This window comes from Acinonyx jubatus, chromosome B1 (assembly GCF_027475565.1).
Source record: "Acinonyx jubatus isolate Ajub_Pintada_27869175 chromosome B1, VMU_Ajub_asm_v1.0, whole genome shotgun sequence".
Lineage (NCBI taxonomy): Eukaryota > Metazoa > Chordata > Mammalia > Carnivora > Felidae > Acinonyx > Acinonyx jubatus.
In genome coordinates, this window is record NC_069382.1 from 19260624 (window position 1) to 19283554 (window position 22931).

Genomic DNA, 22931 nt, shown 5'->3' on the forward strand with positions numbered 1-22931 from the left:
TCACCCTCTAGATACCTTAGAATTGATATCCCTCTCACAAGCAAAATATATTCATCCCACCCCAAGGGCCCAAAATTCTTTTTTTTTATTTAAATTCTTGTTAACATACAGTGTAGTATTAGTTTCAGATGTACAATGCAGTGATTCAATACTTCCATATAATACCCAGTGGTTATCACAAGTGCACTCCTTAATCCCTATTACCTATTTCACCTATCCCCTCATCCACCTCCCCTCTGGTATCCATCACCTTGTTCTCTCTAGTTAAGAGTCTGTATCTAGGTTTGTCTCTATTCTTTTCCCTTTGCTTGTTTGTTTTGTTTCTTAAACTCCACTTGTAGTGAAATCATATGGTATTTGTCTTTATGACGGAGTTATTTCACCTTAGCATAGTACCTTAGCTCCATTCATGTCATGACAAATGGCAAGATTTCATTCTTTTTTATGGTTGAATAATATTTCATTATATATATATGTGTGTATATATATAAAGATGTGATAATAAAGATGTGATAATAAAGATATATATATATATCTCACATCTTTATCCATTCATTTAACAATGGACACTTGGGCTGTTGCCATAACTTGGCTATTGAACATAATGCTGCCATAAACATTGGGGTGCATGTATTCCTTTGAATTAGTATTTTTCTATTCTTTGGGTAAATACCTAGTAGTGTAATGGCTAGTTCTATTTTTAACTTTGTGAGGAAACTCTGTACTATTTTCCACAGAGGCTGCACCAGTTTGCATTCCTACCAACAGTGCATGAGGTTTCCCCTTTCTCCACATCCTAGTCAACACTGTCATTTCTTGTAGTGTTGCTTTTAGCCATTCTGACAGGCGTGAGGTGATATCTAATTGTAGTTTTGATTTGCATTTCCTTCATAAGTGGTGGTGTCCATCTTATGTGTCTGTTGCCCAACCTTATGTCTTCTTTGGAAAAAAAGAAGTCCAGTTTTTAATTGGATTATTTGGTTTTTGGGTGTTGAATTTTATAAGTTCTTTATATATTTTGGATCCTAACCCTGTATTGAATATGTCATTTGCAAATATCTCTTCCCATTCCATAGGTTGCCTTTTAGTTTTGTTGATTGTTTCCTTTGCTATGCAGAAGCTTTTAACTTTGATGTGGTCCCAATAGTTCATTTTTGCTTTTTCTTCTCTTACCTCAGGAGATATATGTAGAAAGAAGTTGGTATAGCTGATGTTACAGAAGTTACTGCCCATGCTCTCGTCTAGCATTTTTATGATTTCAGGTCTCACATTTAGGTCTTTAATCCATTTTGAATTCATTTTTGTGTATGGTGTAAGATATTTTGTGCATTTTTGTGTGTGTCCAGGTTCATTCTTTTGCATGTAGCTATCCAGTTTCCCCAACTCCATTTATTGAACAGACTGTCTTTTCTTGGACAGTCTTTCCTGCTTTTGAAAAAATTAATTGACCATATAGTTGTAGGTTTATTTCTGGGTTTTCTATTCTGTTCCACTGATTTGTCTATCTTCCTGCCAGTACCAGAATGTATTGATCACCACAGCTTTGTACTATAACTGGAAGTAAGGAATTCTGCTGTATCCAGCTTTGCTTTTGTTTTCCAAGGTTGCTTTGGCTATTCAGAGTCTTTTTTTGGTTCCATGCAAATTTTAGGATTGTTTGTTCTGGTTCTCTGAAAAATGCTGTTGGTATTTTGATAGGGATTGCATTAAATGTATAGATTGCTTTGGGTAGTATATACATTTTAACAATATTTGTTCTTCCAATGCATGAACATGAAATGCTTTTCCATTTCTTTGTGTTATCTTCAATGTCCTTCATCAGTGTTTTATAGTTTTGGGAGTAGAAGTCTTTCATCTCTTTGGTTGGTATTCCAACCAAATTCCTCGGTATCTTACGATTTTTGGTGCAACTGTAAATTGGATTTTCTTTTTTTTTTTTTCCTTTTTTTTTTAATGTTTTTTATTTATTTTTGAGACACAAAGAGACAGAGCATGAGCAGGGGAGGAGCAGAGAGAGAGAAGAAGACACAGAATCCGAAGCAGGCTCCAGGCACTGAGCTGTCAGCACAGAGCCTGACACGGGGCTCGAACTCACGAGCCTGTGAGATCAGGAGACTGTGAGATCATGACCTGAGCCACAGTCAGACGCTTAACTGACTGAGCCACCCAGGCACCCCACGGATTTTTTTAATTTCTCTTTATGTTGCATCATTTTTGGTATATAGAAATATAACAGATTCCTGTATATCCATTATGCATCCTGTTTATCAGCTCTAGTGGTTTTATGGTGGTCTTTTGGGTTTTCTATATAGAGCATCATGCCATCTGCAAATAGTCAAAGTTTTACTTCTCTGAAAATATGAATGCCTTTTATTTCTTTCTTTGTTGTCTGATTGCTGTGACTAGGTTTTCCAGTATTATGTTGAATAAAAGTGGTGATGGTGGACATCCTCGTCTTGTTCCTGACCAGAGAGGAAAAGCTCTCAGTTTTTCCCCATTAAGGATACTAGGAGCTGTGGGTTTCTCATATGTGTGCTTTATTATATCCAAATCCTACTCTATTGAAGGTTTTTACCATGAATGGATGCTGTCCTTTGTCAAATGCTTTTCTTCATCTATTGAAAGGATATGGTTCTTATCCTTTTCTTTATCCATTTGGTTATTTTTTCATCCTACAAGAAGCCATAACTTTATTAAGGATATAAACAGTACATATTTCAAACTAATCTGCATTTATTCTTTTGAAACACACAAAAATGAGCCCTTGTTTTCAGATGGTTACATTGTTAATTTCATAATAAGATTTATAGTATCATTACTGTTGTTCTTCAGGGCTTGGATGTCTTCGCTCTTGACACATTTGCATGTGACGTGACTAATTCTGAATCATTAACATCTACATATATTTCATCAACCTCTTCCTCTTCACTCTCCGCTTGTACAGTTGGAATCTGTGTTGAATGTCTGAGACAACTTTACCTTGAACTTTGAGTTTCTCAACATCTTCTAGTCATGCCTGCTAAGACAAAGCCCTGGCCTTGGCTTCCCCCAAAACTATGTAGGTATCTGAAGCTAAGCTCTTGTAGACATCTGGTTTTGTGATGACATAGAGGATATTCTTAGATTTCCACATAGTGACGCTATCATAGACCCATTTTGGACATAGCCTTCCATACCTTGTTTTATTTCTGGCTCTGTTTTGTGCTGCTGACTGGTCCTTCATCAATTTCAGCTGCTGCTGCCAGCCAGGCTTGTTGTGGCATTGCCTGCATGCAATCTTGTTTCTCAAGCTCCGATGCTGATCCATCACTGTTGGAATGTGTTCCAGACCTTAACTCAGTCTGGAGCCAGAGTAACTGCTACTGTATAGCAGTAATGTTTTCTGTGGGTTCACCTGGCATATTGTGCAGGGAACAAAGAACCAAGAGGACAGCAGAAAGAGAGTGAACAAGAATATGACCCATGCCTGTTGCAGAAGGATTATCCTTTCTTTTGCTGATGTGATATAGCATGCCGATTTGTGAAGAATGAACCACGCTTGCATCCAAGGAATAAATCCCTTGACCATGATGAATTATTATTTTTTTAATATACAGCTGGGTTTGGTTTGCTAATATTTTGTTGAGGATTTTTGCATCTATGTTCATCAGGGATATTGGCCTATAGTTCTTTTTTTTTTTGTGGTGTCTTTATCTGGTACTGGTATAAGGGTAATGCTGGTCTCCTAGAATGAAATTGGAAATTTTCCTTCCTTTTCTATTTTTTGGAATGGTTTGAGAAGAATAGGTATTAACTCTTCTTTAAATGTTTGGTGAAATTTATCTGTGAAAGCATCTGGTCCTGGACTTTTGTTTGTTGGGAGATATTACGGATTCGATTTCTTTGCTGGTTATCAGTCTGTCCAAGTTTTCTATCTTCCTGTTTGTTTCAGTAATTTATATGTTTCTAGAAATTTATCCATTTCATCTACATTGTTCAATTTGTTGGCATATAGATTTTCATAATATTCTCCTATAGAAGAATACTCTCTGTATTTCTCCTATAATTATCTGTATTTCTTCTCTCATGTGATTTTGTGTGAGTCCTTAATCTTTTCTTTTTGATAATTCTGGCTAGAGGTTTATCAATTTTATTAATTTTTTCAAAGAACCAACTTCTCATTTCAGTTATCTGTTCTTTTTTTTTTTTTAGTTTAAATATCATTTAATTCTGCTCTAATCTGCATTTCCTTCCTTTTGCTGGCTTTAGGATTCATTTGTTCTTTTTCTAGCTCCTTTAGGTGTAAAGTTAGGCTTCTTTCTGGACTGGTATAAACTACTTTTGTTCTGTCCTAAAGTTTTTGGACCACTGTGTTTTCCTTTTCATTTGTTCCCATGTATTTAAAAAAAACTTTTTTTCCTTATATTTTCTGGTTGGACCATTCATTGTTTAGTAGTATGTCATTCAACATCCATGTATTTGTGGTCTTCCCAGAGTTTTTCTTCTGGTTGACTTCTAGTTCATAGCAGTGTGGTCAAAAGAGGTTCATGGTATGACTTCTGCCTTATGTTTGTTGAGACATGTCTTATGATTTCATGTAAGATCTATTCTGGCAAATGTCGCATGTGCACTTTAAAAGAATGTGTATTTTGAGGGGCGCCTGGGTGGCTCAGTCAGTTAAGTTTTTGACTTCAGCTCAAGTCATGGTCTCTCAGTTCGTGAGTTTGAGCCCCACATCAGGCTCTGAGCTGTCTGTGCCAACAGCTTGGAATCTGGAGCCTGCTTCAGATTCTACGTTTCCCTCTTTCTCTGCCCCACCCCTATTTGTGCTCTCTCTCTCACAAATAAACATCAAAATTAAAAAAATATAAAAATAAATAAAAATAAAATAAAATAATGTGTATTTTGCTGTCTTAGGATACAATGTTCTGAATATATCTGTTAAGTCCATCTGGTCCCGTGTGTCATTCAAAGTCATTGTTTCCTTGCTTATTTTCTGTTTAGATAATCTGTCCATTGATGTGACTGTGGTGTTAAGGTCTCCTACTATTATCGTATTATTATAGATTAGTTCCTTTACATTTGTTTTTGTTTATGTTTTTGGGTGCTCTCATATTGGGTGTGTAAATATTTACAATTCTTAGATCTTGTTGGATTGTCCCCTTTATTGTTATATAGTGCTCTTCTTTGTCTCGTTAGTCTTTGTTTTATTTAATTAAAAAAATTATTTAAATCCAAGTTAATTAACATGTGGTATAATAACAGGTTCAGTGGTAGAATTCAGGGATGCATCACTTACATATAACACCCAGTGCCCATCCCAACAAGTGCCCTCCTTAGTACCCATCACACATTTAGCCCGTCCCCCCACCCACCTCCCCTCCAGCAACCCTCAGTTTGTTCTCTGTATGTAAGAGTCTCTTACGGTTTGCCTCCCTCTCTGTTTTTATCTTATGTTTCCTTCCCTTCTCCTATGTTCATCTGGTGTGTTTCTTGGATTCTGCATGTAGGTGAAATTATATGGTATTTGTCTTTCTCTGCCTGACTTATTTTGTTTAGCATAATGCACTCTAGTTCCATACACAATGTTGCAAATGGCAAGATTTCACTCTTTTTGACTGTCGATTAATATTCCATTGTGTGTGTGTGTGTGTGTGTATACATGTTCTTTATTCATCAGTTGGTGGACATTTGGGCTCTTTCCATAATTTGGCTATTGTTGATATTGCTGCTATAAACATTGGGGTGCATGTGCCCCTTCAAATCAGCGCTTTTGTATCCTTTGGATAAATACCTAGTAGTACCATTGCTGGGTTGTAGGGTAGTTCTATTTTTTACTTTTTGAGGAAACTCCACACTGTTCTCCAGAGTGGCTATACCAGTTTCCATTCCCATTAACAGTGCAAAAAAGTTCCCCTTTCTCTGCATCCTCACCAACATCTCCAGTTTCTTGAATTATCTTTAGTACAGCCTTTGTTTTAAAGCCTAATTTATCTGATGTAAGTACGGCCATTCTATCTTTTTATGACATCTATTTGCACAATATATGTTTCTCCATCCCCTCACTTTCAATCTGCAGGTGTCTTCAGGTCTAAAATGAGTCTCTGTAGGTAGCCTATGGATGAATCTGATTTTTTAACCATTCTGTTATCTTCTGTCTTTTGATTGGAGCATTTAGCCCATTTATAGTCACAGTAATTATTGACAGATATGTATTTATTACCATATTCTTACTCGTTTTGTGTTTTTTTTCCGGTGATTTTCTCTGGTCCTTTATTGTCTTTCTTTCTCATTTTGATTATTTTCTTTAGTGATATATTTGGATTTATTTCTCTTTATCCTCTGCATGTTTATTAGTGCTTTTAGATACTTGACTTCCTTTAGGGTTATATATGACCTCTTTGGCAAATAGCAGTCTATAATAAGTTGATAGTCATTTACCTTTGAACCCATTCTTTTCTGCTCTCCTCTCAACCAACAACCCCAAATTCTTAATCCATTCTAGTATCAACTCTAAATCCCAAAACTCATCTAACTATCATCTAAATGTAGTGGGGGTGAGACTCAAAATATGATTGATCCTGAGGCAGAAATTTCTCTCCAGCCATGACCCTGAGAAACCAGACAAGTAATATACTTCCAAAATATGATGGTGGGACAAGCATAGGACAGATACTATCATTCCAAAAGCCAGAAATAAGAAAGCAAAAGGGATCAGGGGTCTGAATCAAGTTCAAAACCTATTAGGGCAAATTCCATTAGATTATAAGGCTCAATAATTATCTGAGAACATTTTCAAATGCTTTGTTTAAAAATCTTTTCAGTTAAATATCCATTCACAGATCCTACCTTCCACATAACACGAGAACACAATTCAGCCAAGTTCTTTGCCACTTCCCTCCAATGTCTAATAACATGTTCCTCATTTCCACCTGAAGTCTCAACAAAAATACTCTTAATGTCCATATTTCTACCAACAACTTCTTAAATGCAATCTAGACTTTTGCTAACATGTACTTCAAACTCTGCCAGCCTCTGTCTACAACCTTGTTCCAAAGCCACTTCAACACTTTTAGGTATTTTATAACAGCACTCCATTTCTCAGTGCCAAATTCTGTAGTTTTCAGTATTGTTCAGAGGAAGAGAACCAATAGGATGGATGGATGTATGGAGATATATATATATATACACACACCTGTATATATATATAATATATATATATATATATATATATATTATATATATATATATATACACACACACACACACACACACATATATACACATACATACACACACACATATGGAGAGGGAGGGAAGGAAGGAGGGAGAGGGAAAGAGAGAGAGAGACACAGAGATTTATTTTAAGGAATTGGCTCACACAATTTTGGAGGCTTGTTAAGTCCAAAATACGATGGGGGAGGCTGGCAGGTTGGAGACTCAGGGAAAAGTTACAGTTCAAGTCCAAAGGCACCAAACTAGAAAAACTCCTTCTTGTTCAGAGGAGGTCAGTCTTTATTCTATTGAGATATCCACCTGATAGGCTGAGACCAAACCACATTATAAAGGGCAATGTACTTAACTCAAATTCCACCACTTCAAGTGTTATTCTCATACAGGAAAATACATTCTAGAAATATCTAGAATAACATTTGAACAAGTATCTGGGTGTCATGGACCAGATGAGTTGACACACAAAAGTAACCACCACACTGTCTCATCCTACAATGCACAAGACATTCCTCTATAACAAAAAATGATGTGGCCCAGAACATCAATAGTCCTAAAGGTGATAAAGCCTGGTCTCAATTTCTGGAAAGATTATGAGCACATTACAATGAGCATTCCATAAATAATGGCACCTATAGCAAAAAAAATAAAGAAGAAGAAGAATGAAGGAAAAAAGGAAGGAAAGGAAAGAGAGGGCGAGGAATAAATACCTAGTAGTGGATAAAGGAAAGGAAAGGAGAGGCTCCTGGGAGGCTCAGCTGGTTAAGCGTCTGACTCCTGTTTTTGGCTCAGGTCATGATCTCATGGTTCATGAGTTTGAGCTCCCCCTTGGACTCTGCACTGACAGTTCAAAGCCTGCTTGGGATTCTCCCTCTCTCTCTGCTCTTCCCCTGCTTGCTCGCTCCCTCTCGAAATATATAAATAAACTTAAAAATTTTTTAAATAATTTTAAGAGAGGGGAGGAGAGGGGAGGAAGGAAGGAAGGGAGGTAGGGAGGAAGGAAGGAAGGAAGAGAAAAGAATAGAATTTAGACACCTTGAAGGTGAAAATGTCATATACTCTCTTTTAGGCCACCCTCAGGTAGGTCTTCACTAGAACTCAGAGAACACTAGGCACACACAGTAAATGTCACTGATTGACAGTAAGCGGGCCCTATGAGTATGAAAATTAGAGGAGACATGTCACCAGTATGTTTTGTTTCATAATATTTCATGAGAGAACCTTTTTCTTGGCCATGGGTTTACTACATACATTTCAAAGGTTGATTATTCAAATAATAGGCTAGGCTTGCTTGCTTGCTTGATTTATTTATTTATTTATTTAGCTATCAGCCTGAATCATTTTACAGTAGGTTGTTTCTTTTTGTTTGTTTCTTTTTGTTTTAACAAGCTAAGAGTCTTTTGTTTCCTCAAAGCATAATTAGGGGCTTTTAATGGGAAATAAGGGCACTTTGGCCAAATATACCTCCATAAAAACCAGAGTCTACAGATTTAAAAAATACTTTCTCACAAATAATAAATCAAGAACTCTCATCCTTAAAAGGAATTGGTTTGCGTTTTCTGAACTAAGAAAACTCATTAAAAAAATCATGCATTAATCAAGGTATGATTAGGCTTTCTCTCATAAAAGCATTGCTTTATAATTACTAAATTAAAAATGATATCTATTCTTCTCAATACTTGGTCTTGAATGTTTTAATTTCCCCTATAAAATTTTGTAAGAGTTATTTCTGGTCATTTTTTACTACATGTGAATTAAGTGGCCAAATCCTTTCATTAAAAAAAAATGTTATGTTGCATTCTCTACATAACATGTCATAATCCATCTTGAGCAAAGCAGTAAGTGGAGCTGAGAGTGTGATGAATCCACAGACGCTTCACAAAGTCATCAATGAGGTACCGATGATAACTCAGAAATAGCTGTAAGGCTATCTGTGGTGCTTTACAGCTACCAATATGCTGTCAAAAAAACAGATTCTCTTTTTTGTCCCGAGTGTTAAGCACTTGTTCTAGATATTTAACTGACCCTTTTAGCTCTGCAGTTCTTTCTGTTTCACCCACAGAGAAATTCAATGGTTGACTTTCTTTAGGGTCTAAATGCTGGCCTTAACTGAAGCCATCACATCCTTATGAAATACTGCAATAACCCTCAAATTCTTTCCTGAGTTGTTCATATACTTAAAGTCAAATCCTGATTTTACAGGCCATTCCTTGGGCTGGCTGATGATACCAAAATGGTTCTTCTGTGGTCTGAGCAGTGTTAGGTGGTCATGATGACAATTTCCATATTTTTTTTAATTAAAGAAACTTGTACAAAGTGTTTTTGCTTTCCTTGCCAATTCTGAGTCATGTACTTTTAATTAAAAGAACGGAGACACAAGAAAATCTAATTGATTTGGATCACTAGTTAAATCCTGACGGGTTATCAAGGAATTAGGGAAACAGGATAGAGAAAATTTATGTATTATTGAAGGTCAAGTGATACTTGGCTTAAGCATCATTTCTACCACTGGTTAAGGTCACTCACCTTAATCAACTACAAAGCAGAGAAAAACTACTGTAGCTCTGAAACACAATGAAATCCAAATATGCAAGTGTATTGTTCCAAACCTGGCATTTACTAAAACAATGTTTCCCATTTGAAAGATTTCTTGGGGCGCCTGGGTGGCTCAGTCACTTAAGCATCCGATTTTGGTTCATGAGTTCGAGCCCCACTTCAGGCCCTGTGCTGACAGTGCAGAACTTGGAGCCTGCTTTGAGTTCTGGGTCTCCCTCTCTCTCTGCCCTTCCCCAGCTCACTCTGTCTCTCCCTCTCTCTCTTAAAAATGATCAAAAAATAAAAAAATAAAATACCTTTAAAGAAAAAAAAGACAAAGATTTCTTTCCTATAAATGTTTTTTTTTAATTTTTTTTACTATTTTATTTTTTTCTTAAGAGAGAGAGACACACACAGCATGAGCGAGGGAGGGACACAGAATCCGAAGCAGACTCCAGGCTCTAAGCTGTCAGCACAGAGCCTGATGTGGGGCTCAAAATCACGAGCCGTGAGATCATGACCTGAACCAAAGTCAGACACTCAACCGACTGAGCCACCCAGGTGCCCCTGTAAATGTTTGTTTTCATTTGTAAGATATCTCTAATGGCACAGTAGTCACATTATTCAAAGAAGTATTAAGTTTGACTCATAACAAAGTACAATTAAAATTTATATATATCTTTCCGTTGAATTGTGGGGTTTTTTAATAAACTTTTTATATTGGAGTAATTTTAGATTTACAGAAAAGTTGGAAAGATAGTAAAGAGAGCTCCTATATACCCCTCATCTACTTTCCTTTATTATTAACATTTTACATTTTCACAGCACATCACTCAAAACAAGAAATGGACATTGGTACCATACTACTTTCCTAAGGCTGCTATAACAAATTATCACAAACTTGTAGCTTAAAACAACTGACATTTCTTCTCACACAGTTCTGGAGGCCAGAGAACAAAATCAAGGTATCCCCAGGGCCACACTCCCTCTAAAGACCTTGGTGGGGAGATTCTACTTTTTAACTCTTTCCACCTTTGGTGGTTGCTGGAATTTTTTGGTTTGTGGCTCCAATTTCCAATCCCTGCCTCCACGGTCACACTGCTGCCTTCTCATCTCTGTACATCTCTCTGTGCTTCTCTTTTAAGAAACTAGCCACTGGATTTAAGCCAGCCAGATAATCCAGAATGATCTTATCTGGAGATCCTTAATTACGTCTGCAAAGATACTTTTTCCAAGTAAGGTAACATCACAAATTCCAGGGATTAGGACATGGACCTATCTTTTGATTGGCCTTATTATTTTTTTTTTACTTGTATTACTTTATTATTATCCACTAAACTGCAAATAGTTTTTTTTTTTTTTGATCAATGTCATCTTTCTATTCCAATAACCAACTGAGGGCATTACAATGCATTCAGGTGTCCTGTCTTCCACATTCTATCTTATCTGTGACAGTTCCCTAGCCTTTCCTTAATTTTTCATGACCTGGAGAATCTTGAGGTGTACTGACCACCTATCCCACATAAAACCCTCCAGTGTGGGTTTGCCTGATGTCATTGTCATGAACAGATATGGGGAGAATATCATAGGGATGAAGTGTTTTTACTGTTACATCCTATCAGGAATAGATGATATCCACATGACATCACTGCACATGAAAATTTTTACCACTCATTTAAGGTGGTTTGTGCTAGGTTTTCCCAATCTGGCATTACCATTTTTTTTTTCATTCCCTACTCTATAGAGTTGAGTCACTGAGGTCAGCCTGTGGTGGGTGGGGGAGGGATGAGGGGGATTAAAGCTGTATGTTCTCTAAAGTGAAATAATTACATCTATTATTTGGAGGTCTTCTGTAACTTCTACCTCATTCATTTATTTGTAATCATTTTTATATCAGTATAGACACATGGATATTTATTGTATACTTTTGGTCATTATGATCTAATACTACATTGTCTATTTTGTCACTTAAACTGTTTCAGCTTTGGCAATTGAGAGTTCACTATTTCCCCTTGGCTCCGGTGTCCCTATGGCCTATCCTCATCCTTTTAGGTTTTCCTGAGCCCTTCTTTACTCTCTGGTACTACAACACGCCCCTGACTTATCTTGTACCGGTGGCTCACTTTTCCAAGACAAATAAAATATTAAATATTCAAGACTTTGGTTTGGCTCATCTGGAGTAATGAACGGCACTCCCCCATTGATACCTCTTGGAACCTTAGTAAGGAAAAATCCTGGCACAGTTTCATAAAGTAGTGATTTTAAGGAACATCCAGGTTAAAGAGTTCTATGAGATAGGAACTCTTCTTATAACTAAAATGTTCATGCCTCAAGCAGATGACAGGGCGGTCACACTGAATTCTAGTGAAAGAGTCAGCAACCTTTAGCTCCAGCATGGCCTCAGCTGAGACTGCCAATTCCCTGTTGGTGCAAACTGCGATTGGCTATAGACTGGCAGCAACCTTCTCACTTGCTTTTAACCTCGGTCAGTGTTTGTAAACATACAGATGATGCTGTCTCATAAAATCACCGATTGAGTAACACGTTGTTTTCATATAACAGTTTTGGATCTTGAGACTTTAGAAAATTTCACAGTGTAGATGTAGGTCACTTATCCCAGAAATGAAGTGAAACAAAGCTGCATATGGAGCCTACTGGTACATATTTAAAATAAACAGCACTGGGGCGCCTGGGTGGCTCAGTTGGTTAAGCGTCCGACTTCGGCTCAGGTCACGATCTCGCGGTCCGTGAGTTCGAGCCCCGCGTCGGGCTCTGGGCTGATGGCTCAGAGCCTGGAGCCTGCTTCCGATTCTGTGTCTCCCTCTCTCTCTGCCCCTCCCCCGTTCATGCTCTGTCTCTCTCTGTCTCAAAAATAAATAAAAAACATTAAAAAAAATTTAATAAAAAAATTAAAATAAAATAAACTAAACAGCACTGTGCAAAATTCCAGCTTGAGTATTTACTTATATTTTCCCTAGAAGAGGGAAGCAAAGAGAAATTTCTCTGGTTATTGTTGGACTTTCTGTGAGCCAAGCTATATTTCCCTAATACTACTTGGTCAGCAACACACTAAAACAGGCTAGGTTTTATACTAGGTTATACACTAAGGTTTTATACTAGGTTATATACTAAGGTACTATATAACAACAAGGATTACTCCAGGAACAGAAGACACACACACACACACACACACACACACAAAGATACAAGCACATATGTATAAAGATATAAGTACACAGAATATGTTTATTATGTATATATGATATATATGTATGCTTATTTCATCACCAAATAGATGGACAAAGAAACTATTCAATACATCATCTCCACTCTAGGAATCAGGAAGCCTGCAGTATGACAAATGAATTTCTTGGTGCAATCACGGTCATTTACTTACACAGCACAAGAATTCAGGAATGTCTTCTGAGTCTTTTTATATTAACAATACACGTACAGAGCATCACAAAGTATGTTATATACCTGAAATGTTCTTTAATGTGAGGCTCATTTCAATGAGAAATTTATCAACAGCTACAGAGTAGTTAAACTTTCTTTAAATGCAAGCTGTGCTTATATACCCAATGTGCTTATGGCCCAATTAAACAGTTTTCCAACATTTAGTCTGGCATATAAAAAAAATATTCTAAATTCTTAAAATGTCATTTCAAGGAAATTATGTATTAAAGTCAAGGTGGAATATATGTGTGTTACTTCCTCTAAAAGAAGGAATCCTTTCAATAAAATACATTTTAGCAAGATGTGCATTGTAAGATTATAAATGGAGAGATGTGACATGATGTGCTCTTTTATTTTCTGGAATGGAAAAAATTTTAAATAGTGTATTTTGCCTTGTTATTCCCACAAAAGCACTTAGCAACCTTTCATATTTTCAACATCGTTTCTTAACAAGACAAGGAGAAGAGTAATCTGTGGGTGGCACTTCGAAACAATAATCAGAGGAGTGTCATAAGAAAGAACATCATGTCAGCTGCTGGAATGTACAACTGTACTTCTCTAAAAGTCAGAATAAATGTCTTCGTAATTCCTTATCATACAAAGTGACTTTACTTTTGATACCCAAATGAAATCACTAATTCTAAAGGGTAGGGCCTCACAACTAATGTAGCCAGCTTTAAAACAGTAAAACAAGGAGGACGTTAATCAATTTATTTTGGATTTTTTTGCTGCTTGTCACATTAGTCTTCTTTTATTCTTCAAGACAAATGTGATCTAAAATATCACTGAACACGAATTGTGGATAACTCTGAAGAATTAATCTACTGTATTTTGATGTTTGGTTTTTTAAGTGGAGCTATGAAATTAGTATCCCTAAGACTTAACTAATGCTAAAACTGGCATTAATTCTATTTCCTGGCAGCATCAGAATTTTGGTGAATGGAAAAAAAGGATTTTGGTGAATGCTGGATTCCCTGGATTTCCCAACTATAAAAGCAACAGCGTGTAACTCTGACTCCATTTCTTAAACTTCTGCCATAAACATAGTGTTCACAGTTGGCCTTGTAAATCTTCCTGCTTCCTTTTACTTCTTACATGAGTTTTATATTTAAATGGGATTCAGGTAGACAACACATAGTTGGGTCTTATTTTTTTTTTTTTATCTATTCTGATAATCTGTCTCTTTAATAGTGTATTTAGACCATTAAGATTTAAAGGGATTATTGATACAATTGGATTAATACCTAAGATGTTTGTAAGGATTCTATTCCTTCCTTGCATTTGTGTTTTCTTTCTGTTTACCCTCTTTTTGTGCCTTATCTCATTGTAACTGAACATTTTATATGATTCTATTTTATCATCTCTCCAAGCATATCAACTATAATTTTTTTAATTGTTGTGGATGTCTTCAATTTTGTAATGTATCTTTTAATTAAGCCAGTTGCATCTTCAAATAGCACTATACCACTTCAAGTACCTTGTAAAAGAATTTCTAATAGCTCCCTTGTATCCCTTATGACACTGCTACCTTCTATGAACTGAGTCATGTCCTTCCTTCCCACCCCCACCCTGCACAAATTCCTCTGTCGAAGTCCTCACCTCCAATGTGATGGTATTTGGAGACAGGGTCTTTGGGTGTTAATTACATTTAGAAGGAGTCATGAGAGTGGAGGTATGATTTTATAATGGGGAAAAGAAAGCAAAGAAAGAAAAAACAGAGTTCGCTCTCTCTCCCTCTCTCCCTCAGCCACATGAGGACACAGAAAGCAGCCATCTATAATCCAAGAAGAGGACCTTCACCAGGAATCAAATCAGCCAGCCCCTTCGTCTTACACTTCCCAGTTTCCAGAACTGGGAGAAATAAATGCCTGTTGTTTGCCACCCAGTAAGCGATACTTTATTATAGCAGCCAGAGCAGACTAATACTCTATCATTTATTTCACTTAACCATATGCTGCCACATGTTGTTATTATTATTACTTTGTTATTATAGTATGTTATTATTATTATCATTACTTTAAAGGCTCTACTTTTAGATACAGTGTTATTATTATTACTTTAAGGGCTATACTCTTTTAAAGATCAATTAACAATATGAAAAGTAAAAGAAGTTTTACCTCCTCTGACTCCTACTCCGATGCTGTTCCTTGCTTTATGTAGATACATGTTTTGGACCTATCATTTTTCTTCTTCCTGAAGAACTACTTACAATGTTTGTTTCAGAGCCATTATTTATATTATTTATGTTATTTATGTTAGTCTGTCCATCAATGCCCTCAGTACCTGTGCTTCTTTTAAGACTTTTTGTTTTCTGCAATATTAATTTGACAACTCTGGGTGTAGATTTGTATTTATATCTATCCTTCTGGTGTTCTCTGAGCTAACCAGATTTGTCATTTGATATCTCCAATTTTGAGAAATTCTCGGCTGTCATTAAATATTTCCTCTACCATGTTCTTTTTTTTCTCCTTCTGATAATCTAAGTCAATGTATATTGTATCTTTTGTCCCACAATTCTTGAATGTTCCCTTTTTTTTATAATTATTCTTTTTCTCTCTCTGCATTTTAGTTTAGACGTTTCTAATGATACATATTCAAGTCCACTAGTGTTTTCCTCAGATGAACCTGAGGTGAACCTGAGCTCATCTACCCATAAGCTCAGAGGCATTCTTCATTTCTTTTACTATATTTTTGATTTCTTAGACTTTCTTCTGATTATTTGATTGCTACTTCTCTGGTATCATTATCCCTCTGTTTTTACCTGTTGACCACCTTTTTATTAGAGCCCTTAACATACTGTTCATAATTATTTTCCATTCAGTGTGCTAATTCCAAAATCTGCATCATTCTGAGTTTCATTCTGATGTTTGCTTTGTCTCTTCTTACTGTTTTTTAGCATGTCTTACAATTTTTTGTTGAAAACCAGACATAGATATAGATCTGCATACCCTTTAGTATGAGGATTTATATTAACCTGGCTAGAAGTTGAGCTATGTTTACTATTTGCTGTGACCATAGACACCCAAGGCTTCAAATTCCTCTAGAGTTCTTTATGTATGTCTCTAGTTGTCTTTGTGTTTCCTTAAGAATTGCTCCATAGATAGTCAGTGTCTTTCAGCTCAGCTGTAATCCACTGTTACTATACTAGAGCCCTGTTGGTGTAGTGCTAAGGTTTGGGGGACAGGATTCATTCTAGAATCTCATGATTAAATCTCAGTGTTAACCATCAATGTTCACTTTCATTAATGTGCCTTGGCTCTCCTTCCCTTCCTCAGTTGTGATAGAGGATGGTTAGGAGGGGCTGGAGTCCCCAGGCGGGATAATTCCCCAATAGTCTTTGTCCCTGGATACTGGGCCTTTGTTACAGAGAAGGCTCCAGGCATATTTCATAAGAATAACTCTTATCCTACCTGTGCCAGAACCACAACAGCCTTCTCTCAGCTCTTCACCACGAGATCCTGGTGGGATTCCAAGTTCCATCTAGAGTGTGGAGACTCCCCAGCACTTTCTTACTCGCAAGTTAGTCTACATTCATCCTCTAGCAATTTATAAAAATTAGCATTTAAGCATCCCTACAAGTTTATGACTGCTGATGCTTTTAAGCTGATCTTGACTGATTTTTTTATATTCACCTATTTCTCCAGATTTCAGGATAGGGGTTTGCCCTGGGACCTCAGTTCCCCACTGGATCAAAAAAAAAAAAAAAAAGTCACTGCTCTTCAGTATGTTCAGCTTCTCAGTGAAAGGACAGAGTGATGACTTCTAAGCTTTTTATACATCAAGAGTAAGGTCTAACAGGAAGTCTCCTGACTTAGCATTAGAACAATTTCACTTAGTTATTTCCTCACTCAGGACAGTCTCCAGACCATGGCATTCTCTTATTCAGGACCAAGGGAATAGAGAACTAATATATTCAAAGAGCCAAGCATTCTACCTTTAGGCAGTCTTAACTGTAAGCTACTGAATACTGATGATTTGACTGTTCTCTTAAATCTAAAGGGAATTAATCAGTCTTAATAACTGATTCAGCAATTAATAATAGCCATTAATAGAAATCTGGGATACTGGCCTACCAAAGTTTAAATTGAATTATACTTTACATTATACTGTGCAATGGGTTTTAAAAAACTTAATGGCTTAGATATATTAGAGTGTAAACATAGTATATGTGTATGTTCTCCCCTTGAGTGATTTCAAATTCATTCTCCACTATTCTCTACCCTCCTGCATGCCCTTGTAGACTAAATCAAAAGGCTCCTTAGCCTTCTGGATTCTGGTTGGATTCATGAAGGGACAGCAACTCAGGTGGAGGGAGGGGAGTGAGCTTGAGGCATTAGTTCTCCATTCCTATGTGCTCACCTGTGAGTTCACAGTTCCTCTCCACCATTGCCTTTCCCATGTGAACATCCTCTTTAGGATTTTCAACTGTCCTTGCTTTTTTGCCCATTCACGCCTCTGCTATAAAAGCCCAATTGTTTACGTGCCTGACCTCTAGGTCAATTTTCAGCATCTAAGGCAGAAAAAACACACAACCCAGATTTATTGTAATGTGATAATGCCATTCCCACACTTCCTTCTTTTTTTCTTTTAATGTTTTTTATTTAATAATTTACACCCAAATTAGTTAGCATACAGTGCAACAATGATTTCAGGAGTACATTCCTTAATGCCCCTTACCCATTTAGCCCATCCCCCCTCCCATAACCCCTCCAGGAACCCTCAGTTTGTTCTCCATACTTATGAGTCTCTTCTGTTTTGTCCCCCTCCCTGTTTTTATAATATTTTGGCTTCCCTTCCCTTATGTTCATCTGTTTTGTTTCTTAAAGTCCTTATATGAGTGAAGTCATATGATATTTGTCTCTCTCTGATTGACTAATTTCACTTAGCATAATACCCTCAAGTTCCATCCACCCAGTTGCAAATGGCAAGATTTCATTCTTTTTGATTGCCGAGTAATACTCCATTGTATATATATACCACATTTTATCTATTCATCCATTGATGGACATTTGAGCTCTTTCCATACTTTGGCTATTGTTGATAGTGCTGCTATAAACATGGGGGTGCGTGTGTCCCTTTGAAACAGCACATCCATATCCTGTGGATAAATGCCTAGTAGTGCAATTGCTGGGTCATAGGGTAGTTCTATTTTTAGTTTTTTGAGGAACCTCCATACTGGTTTCCAGAGTGGTTGCACCAGTTTGCCTTCGCACCAACATTGCAAAAAAGATCCTCTTTCTCCACACCCTCGCCAGCATCTGTTGTTGCCTGAGTTGTTAATGTCAGCCATTCTGACAGGTGTTAGTTGGTATCCTATTGTGGTTTTGATTTGTATTTCCCTGATGATGAGTGAAGTTGAGCATTTTTTCATGTGTCACTTGGCGATTTGGATGTCTTCTTTGGAGAAGTGTCTATTCATGTCTTTTGCCCATTTCTTCACTGGATTATTTGTGTTTTTTGGGTGATGAATTTGATAAGTTCTTTCTCGATTTTTGATACTAACCCTTGATCTGACAGTCGTTTGCAAATATCTTCTCCCATTCTGTCAGTTGCCTTTTAGTTTTGCTGATTGTTTCCTTCGCTGTGCAGAGGCTTTTTATTTTGATGAGGTCCCAGTAGTTCATTTTTGCTTTTGTTTCCCTTGCCTCCGGAGACATGTTGAGTAAGAAGTTGCTGCAGCAAAGATCAAAGAGGTTTTTGCCTGCTTTCTCCTCAAGGATTTTGATGGCTTCCTGTCTTACATTGAGGTCTTTCATCCATTTTGAGTTTATTTTTGTGTATGGTGTAAGAAAGTGGTCCAGGTTCATTCTTCTGCAGGTCCCTGTCCAGTTTTTCCAGCACCACTTGCTGAAGAGACTGTCTTTATTCCATTGGATATGCTTTCCTGCTTTCTCAAAGATTAGTTGGCCATACGTTTGTGGGTCCATTTCTGGGTTCTCTATTCTATTCCATTGATCTGAGGGTCTGTTCTTGTGCCAGTACCATACTGTCTTGATGATTTCAGCTTTGTAGTATAGCTTGAAGTCTGGGATTGTGATGCCTCCTGCTTTGGTTTTCTTTTTCAAGATTGCTTGGGCTATTTGGGGGTCTTTTCTGGTTCCATACAAATTTTAGGATTATTTGTTCTAGCTCTGTGAAGAATGCTGGTGTTATTTTGATAGGGATTGCATTGAATATGTACATTGCTTTGGGTAGTATCCCACATTTTCTTTTCTTTTTCCTCACTTGTTTTCTGAGCCTACAGCATGTTGGTGTTTCTAAAGGAAGAAGGGATAGTGTGCCGGCTGGTCCAAGAGCAACATTTACATGGAAGAGATGACTGCCTAGTTAAAGACGTTACATGTCTTAATAAGGACGAGCAACTCTGTTCTTGGTTCCAGGAAGCAATTCATCCTAATGGTCTTCTGCTTGCTGGAAACTCCTTCCAAAGTCTGGCAGTGTTGATCATTGGACCTACTTTGTGTGTTATTGTGAATTTTGGCTTTGTTTTTTAATCTTAATAGATATTTAATTGGAAAGATAGGAAAGGATGTAAGGCACTATTTTAAGCCCCAAGGCTGAATGCTGAACGAGTAATGGCTGCTAAATAAATCAGATTTTACTTTCCCACCTGAGATTCAACAAAATATGGCACTAACTTTCTAATCTGTTTGCTATGCTTAAGTTCAACTACCTAGAAATTCCTCAACATTCCCTAACCTCTGACTTTGTTTTCTTACCTTCTATTATAATTCCCTTAGAGCCAGCTCTACATATTCAAGTTTACACTTTATTTAAGGATTATCACAAACAGCAGCTCCCTTATATAACATATCCTGGTATCTTCAAGAAGATATTATCTCTCCTTCTTTTGAAAATTTTTTGTATGTTATTTATTTCTCTAATTGCCTTTTCACAAGACACAAATGATTCTCATTATTTGCTATAGTTACATAGGTTCTACGAAGTCACTGCAAACACTGAATCAGCAACTACTGAACTCCTCGGGAAAATACAGGGTTAATTCCTATAAGTCTTAGGTCACAACACTGTTGTCAACATTGTTATCGATACATAACCATGTTGTGTATGTCTTTATGTTTGAAAATACCTTACTTAATATATATTTTTAATTCATTAACAAACTCACACCCAACAATACTAAAATGTCATGCCAGAATAAAGATTTCCTGTCACACTGTATTTTTTCCATAAGGTACATCACAGTTTCTTTGGACTTAGGAACTCTAGACAGTGCTTCAGAACTACATTTGAAGGGCACACAGGAGTGGCTCAGTTGGTTTATCTTGATTTTGGCTCAGGTCATGATCCCAGAGTGGGGAGATCCAGCCCCACATTGGGGTCCATGCTAGGATTAAAACTTTCTCTCTCTCTCCCCCTCTGTCCCTCCCCTGCTCACTCTTTCTCAAAAGAAAAGAAAAGAAAAGAAAAGAAAAGAAAAGAAAAGAAAAGAAAAGAAAAGAAAAGAAAAGAAAAGAAACAAAAAGAAAAGAAAAGAAAAGAAAAAGAAAAAGAAAAACTACATTTGAGGGACATTTTAAGCAATAAAGTCCTAACAAAAAGCACAAAACGCAACAAAAAAATGATACTATATAGACTGTAAGGACAGTTTTTTGGTGTGAGAGTGAAAATGAGAAGGCAGAGTGCCTCCTTATTCAACCCCAGCTGAAAACGTGCGTATCAGGAAGCACAAATTTTTCACTACACTGCACAAGTCTCTGAAAGACTGAAAATGCACCAGGATTATTGATTTTGTTATTACAAATTAATTTTAGTGGTTAGGCAAATTTTAAATACAAAACATGTGAATAATGAGGATAGGAGTGTGTGTGTATTAGGTACCTGCTCTGTAGCAGGCACTGAATTGGCATTGGCATTGTGGATATATGAAGGAGGGGCTTCCCAACTTGGAAAGGAAGATTAAAAAAAAAAAAAAACAAACTGATGCTTCCAGTGTGTTATAAAACATGCAGGAGGAAAGCACATGGTAGTATAAGGCCTCATAATGAGACTACCTAGCAAAGTATCAAGGTTCAAGAAAATTTCCAGGAAAAGATCCCTGTGAGCTGAGTCCAGAGGACAATTACAGCAGAAAACTTTAGAGTCTTATTCCACAGTATCTAATACAGTTCCTGGCTTACATTTTAAGTAAAAAATAAGAATAAAATTTGGGGTGCCCAGGTAGCTGAGTCAGTTAAGCATCCAACTCTTGATTTTGGCTCAGGTCATGATCTCACGGTCATGGGATCGAGCCCCATGTGAGGCTCCACACTGGGCATGGAGCCTGCTTAAAATTCTTTCTCTCTTTTTCTTTCTCTCTCCTTCCCTCCCTAAAAATTAATTAATTAATTAATATAAAACTTTGATTAGCAGGGTCAACTTAGGTTAGAAACATAAAATAGGAGGAAAATAATTTTATATAGCTGAAACTTGAATATACAATGACTTCTAAAATCTTAGAGACCCATTGCAGCCACTGTAATTACTGAAGCAGACACAGCCATCTCCTGTTGTACAGACATCACGCATGACATCACGCATGACTATATGGGGAAAGGCAGAGCACCGGAAAGTAGCAGCCCAAATCTGAGGAGACTCATATGTCATTCATAAGCGTAGACTGAGAAGGAGTCACGGGGATGTAGAAGGATAATGAGTGGTGGCATCCTAAAACCAAGGCAGAAGTTTCATATTGGAGGGAGTGGTAAGTGTTGGAAATAGTCTAAGTAATATGAAGAATGAAACATACCCACTGGATTTCACAGCTAGAAGATCACCGTTGACCGTGGCAGGATCAATTGCTGTAGAAAATTCTAGGCCAAAGCCAGATTGCAGGGCACTGAAGAACGAAACTAATGTTTGTGTGTTTTCTTCTCCAAGTGTAACCACAGAAGCCTTCACCAGCTTCTCCAACATGTCATCTCACTCTGGATGAGGGTCTTAATGTTCTCTCCTTTCGATTTGGTTGATTCTTAGATCTGCTGGTCTCAGATTTCACTTCTTCCGCAAGGTCTTTCCTGAACACCACATGCCACCACCCGTGCTACATCTTCTTGTTACACATTCTCACAACACCTATTACAGATTCTAGTTCCCTGTCTGAATATTTGAATAACCTCTGCCTCCCCTTGCCACCCCTAGATGAACACCAGGACCATGCCTTGTTTTCCTGACATGGGCATTCCTAGCACCTGGTGACATTTCCAGTGTGTGATTTTTACTCAACTAGTAACTATGCCCCATATAAGACAAAAATTCATCGAATTTATTCATTCCTGTTGTTTCCCTGCAGTGCCTTGCATACGTAAGTGCTCAATAAATATGTTCAAGCCATCAAACATTACTTAATTAAGTTGCAAAAAAAAAAGGCTAATAGAAAATATCTAAGTTATATAAGCATCCACAGTCTTCCTCCAACACTGTATATTTGCTTTGTTCATTGCTGTAGCACCTTTGCCTGGAAAGATGCCTAGCACAGAGTAAACAACAGGTTTTGTTGTTGCTGTTGTTGAAATTATAAATAAATGATTGAAAGATAAAATTATGAGTCATGGTCTGTACCTTGAGCTAATAAATCTACAAGGCAAATTTCAAAATAAGAGAAAAAGCAACAGCTTCTATGATGATTCTACAAGGCAAAGAATTCTGCCTCTTATTGTAACCTATACTGTGAGGAAGAAAATAAAGACGTACTTTCAAAAATCAAGGCGGCATATCAATTATCTTCCTAA

At 37.1% G+C, this 22931-nt stretch overlaps 1 pseudogene; it reads right to left on the reverse strand.

The window, feature by feature from the left end:
- Window positions 1–2815: 2815 nt before the first annotated feature.
- Window positions 2816–22116, reverse strand: LOC106988326 (nascent polypeptide-associated complex subunit alpha-like; annotated as a pseudogene).
- Window positions 22117–22931: the final 815 nt, after the last annotated feature.